General features: G+C 42.7%; 1 long non-coding RNA gene across 1 annotated transcript; it reads left to right on the forward strand.

Annotated features, from left to right (window-relative positions):
* The first annotated feature begins 6 nt into the window (after positions 1 to 6).
* LOC118453078 lies at positions 7 to 3,854 on the forward strand. Its single transcript, XR_004842991.1, has 2 exons — positions 7 to 383; positions 751 to 3,854. It is a non-coding gene; the product is annotated as an uncharacterized LOC118453078 (long non-coding RNA).
* The last annotated feature ends 184 nt before the right edge of the window (positions 3,855 to 4,038 follow it).

Consider the following 4,038-nt stretch of genomic DNA (forward strand, 5'->3'; position numbering starts at 1 on the left):
CGCGGAGCGGCGGGCAGGAGGAGGGCTGGTTCGTAGGAAAGCGCGAAGGAGTGAAGTCGGGCTTCCGGGAGCATCTCACGTGTGAGTAAATACCTGAATTTCTTTGGATGTTGGGGAGGAAAGAGGCTTTGTGTGTTCTCCCCTTCTCTATAAAACCAAGCCTACCCACAGTCCGCCTTGCGGGTTAAATGTTACCTGGGCGTCCTGGGTTCCTCGACCTTTCCCAACTTACCCAGCAGCTTGAGGGTCCTGTTTTTCTCTTTATGGTCCTGTCATTTTGCCCATACAGCCAGGAAGCTCTAGCGTTTTTCTCAGCGAGGTTTTCGAAAATTACTAGGTGTTGCCTCCGCCGTGTTGCTTAGGAGGAGGTCAGCCTTCTGCAGGTGTGTGGTGGCACAGCTCGCTCTTTGTACCTGTTCTGCTGAAAATGCGTCGGCAACTGTCTTCTGTAACACCACTGTATCACTTATCTAATGTCTAGCCGAGGGCCTGTGACTGGGCAGATGTTTTCTCTGCTGGTTGAATTTCCTCCCCTCAGGGAGGGGCCTGTTTTGTGCTTGCCAGGCGCTCTAAAGCAACGGTGAAGCTATTACCTGCCTTTTGGAATTAGATCAATAAGGTCAAAGGCCAAACTAGGCGAGGGATGTTCAGTCACAATGCTGCTGCTTGCTGGTTCTATCCCCTTTCTTTTTTAACTGCCACCATCAAGTCACATGCTCATGAAACTGAGGCATGTTTCTGCCTCTCTAGGTGTTGCAGCTAACATTTACGTGTCAGCGACGCTTTCCGAATGGATCCTCAAATGTTTTCTGGTCCTGGTGGTGTCTGTAGCACAGTGCAGAGACGCTGGCAGAAGTGTGCATGCCTGCGCTGCTTCCCAGCGTACTGATTGGACATCTGGTCAAGACAAGATCTTGAATAATATGAAAGATGACCCAAATTAGTAGGTCCTTGCCCCTCTTAGAAGCAGAATCTGGTTATGTAGCCATGCTTTCTGATGCAAGTGCAGTTAGAACAAAAAAGCACCTGAATTTACTGAGGTTGCATATCTTTATAAAATAGCCAGCAGCCAGCTGGTTAGAGCATTGCTGTAAGAGACAGGCATTTGTGCTCAAAGTACTTTTTGAGTTTGGAGTCTGGCTAAAAACCAAGTTATGTTTGGTTCTGGGAATGGGCCATAGAGTATTAATAGTGAAGACAGATGCGATCAAACATCTGCCTTTATCTGTATTTTACATGGCTTCTCCATCATATATTTTCTCAGCAGGGCTTCCTTAGGTGCCTAACTCAGGGCCAAGGACTCTACTGATTGGTAATGTGCCAAAAATAAGGTATTTCAGCATAGATTATTTCTGAGGATCTTGACTATGAGGTCTTATGGTTCCAGTTTGCCATATCCTGAGTATAAATCAACAGAAAGGATAGTAGATGTAGCTATTTTTCAGTACAAGGCAGGCAACTTCTAAATTACAAAGCAATTCAGGAAACTTCATAGAAGCATGCTGATGTCTTAGTTTCTCATTACACTTGGAGTTGAACTTCCATGCACCTGAAGTCACAACGCCTGAGTTAATCCTGTAGTGCTCTCAACAGCACTCTTACCTCCTGCATCCTGCCTGTATTGCTTGAACTGAATTGCCAGGGTGTAGGGTTTTTTTGTGTTTGAACTACTGTTTTGCTGTCTTAAGAGGTGCCGTAAAGGCCCATGTTTTGTTTCAACTCTTCAAGACTTATCCAAAGCTCAGCTGCTTTAATAATAGCAAGAAAAGCTTGGAAATGCATGCTGAAACTGCCCCTGCAAGCAGTCAGCTAACATTGATACGCTATCACTTGTATGAAAGAAGAGAGACTATTTCAGCTAAGTGTGATGCTGGCCTCACACTCTGAGATCGCCCTGGAAGCTGACCCCAGGAGGAGTACATCCCTAAATTCTTAAGAAGAAAGAAGGAAACTGCAGTGGTGTTCTGTATCTACCCAGTATTAGTTAACTCATTAGGTTTTAGCTTAATTGAAATTCCAAAGTCATCTGTGAGTCTCCAGAACCACTTTGCTACCTGCTGTGTGAAACTCGTGGACCGATAAAACTCGTGGACCGATAAAACCCGTGGACCGAATAGTTCTCTTTGGATCCCCCTTTCCCATATCTTTTCACCCCCAGTAATTGTCCATGCAGAGTTTCTTTGTGTATGCCTATACACTGTGTCAAGCGTTGCCTTGTCATGCTGCAAGACTTGCCCAATCTGTTAGGAGTTAGGAGACCAAATGCTGTTAGTATGTGTACAGTTGCAGAGTAGTTTATGCTAGAGAGAACTCTGTGTTCCAAATCGGCGTTTGGCATGCTGATCATTCTCTGCAGCTTGAAACTGAGATGCAAAGTTAATACGCCACTTCTTGGAAAGTAATGTTAGGAACAGTGAAAGTTAATTCTAGAATTCTCCTTGTAAACAAGTACACATTGCCTGACGTGTTGTTAAGCTGAAAAGCAACTCCTGAAATAACTGCAAAAAAGTTGATAACGGAAGAAAGATTTAGCTTCAACACCAGGATTTAAGGTGTCCTCTCACTTGATGTCAAAGGCAGTTGTGGTATCTCAAGCATCTGGGTTCATTGGCAAATAGAGCAAACCTCGGCACATATGTAGGAACTCAATCTCAGGAAAATAGTCATGTAGCATGGAACAGGAGAAGGGTGACCTGCTCCAGATCTACTTTTACGTCAACATTACTGTTCACTGCCGTCAACTCCAGCAATCAAGTTCTTAGCTTGCCATTGCCAGTTAAGTGAGGACCTTTTTTGAGATGGTGGTGATCCTACCATTTTTTTATGAGCAAGAGTATGGTAGTCTGTCATGAATGTTCACCCCAAATTCACTGTAAATCTGTTGATAGGAAATCCTGACTGGAGGCTTGTTTGCTACAATAAATACTTTTTGGTGTCAGGAATGCTGCTTGCAAAGCATAAAGTTTCTTGCCACATGTCTCCTGAATGCCAAATGGACGAGGCTTGATCTCCTTTTTTCCTATGTCATGATCTGGGACAGGACAAAAGAGCAGTTTGTTACATATCAGAGCCTTACAAATTCAGAAGATTTTTTTTTCTGGAGAGAATTACACCTTCAAAAAAGACTTGGTTTTCAAAATGTGAAAAGTTTTGGGCCACTTTTATTTAAAATGTGGGAGAGCAAATGGACTTACAAATATGAAAAAGTTTGTGTGTACATCTCCTTAAAAAAAAAAAAGACAGCTGTGGATTTGAACTCAGAAGCATTACCTGGTGAGAGTATACCACACTGGTTTGTTTTAGCTTCTCAAAACTCAGGATGTTGCTGCCCACCTACCTTCTTTGTACTTGCTTTTGAACTTAAAAAAAAAAAGAGATATTTCTCTTGAACTGTCCAGATGTTCTGTATAATATTGTACACAAAGGATTTTTCTTTTCTAAAGGCAGTTACTTCAGTATGTCATCTGCAGGCTGAACTTCCTTATACATCTTTCAGCATGGGCAAGCTGGTGGAGGAACCATTCTCCCTGTTTTCCTTTGGCATGGAATTCTTCCTGGGCAAGGCAGCTACCAGCAACTCGCTTTCTCAAAATCACATTATTTGCTGGACAAATCCAGCTTTATTTTCTGTGTCTCTATAGCTCTTGCTCTCCAGAAGGGCAGAGGTTCCATGCAACACTGCTGTGATCATTTCAAGTGTATTGAAAAGCTGGACTTACTCCATGAAGATTTTCTGGGTCACAGTGTGTTTCCATGGAGAACTACTGTTCTCTTACTATCTGACCTCCTCATCCGATCCATTCTCAGCTACGTGCTTATTTTAAAGAATAGTGATTAAGAGAACCTATTAGTTATTATTAACATTTTTGGTGTAACTTCCAAGTCAGGTAGCAATTTGAATGAGCAATATATTAATCTTTACTGGATATAATTGAAGTGTCATGGTCTTCTGTAGTCCAAGACCTACTCGCTAGTCACTTACAGCAAGATTCATTATTTCAACTCCTGGAAAAACTATGATGGTTGAAGTTAGGCATA

Source organism: Egretta garzetta, unplaced genomic scaffold (genome assembly GCF_000687185.1).
Source record: "Egretta garzetta isolate BGI_Z169 unplaced genomic scaffold, ASM68718v1 scaffold70, whole genome shotgun sequence".
NCBI classification, from domain to species: Eukaryota; Metazoa; Chordata; class Aves; order Pelecaniformes; family Ardeidae; genus Egretta; species Egretta garzetta.